We start from the raw sequence: 413 nt of genomic DNA, 5'->3' as shown, positions 1-413 counted from the left end.
AAGTATGGTGTAATATTGAGCTTTTTCACTGAGTTTTTACTGTTTTTTCCATGTTATTTGTCCAGTAGTGAAAGGGGCACATTGAAAATATTTTTGTCTTTTAATAGGGAAGTTACATTTATTGCGATTATTAAATTTAACAGTATTTGGTCTTATTTTTCTCAGCTTATTGTAGTTCTTTTTTTTTTTTTTTTTTTTTTTTTTTTTTCAACGTTTTTATTTTATTTTTGGGACAGAGAGAGACAGAGCATGAACGGGGGAGGGACAGAGAGAGAGGGAGACACAGAATCGGAAACAGGCTCCAGGCTCCCAGCCATCAGCCCAGAGCCCGACGCGGGGCTCGAACTCACGGACCGTGAGATCGTGACCTGGCTGAAGTCGGACGCTTAACCGACTGCGCCACCCAGGCGCCC

This window comes from Panthera onca, chromosome D3 (assembly GCF_046562875.1).
Source record: "Panthera onca isolate mPanOnc1 chromosome D3, mPanOnc1 haplotype 2, whole genome shotgun sequence".
Classification (NCBI taxonomy): Eukaryota; Metazoa; Chordata; class Mammalia; order Carnivora; family Felidae; genus Panthera; species Panthera onca.
This window is presented reverse-complemented; position numbering follows the sequence as displayed.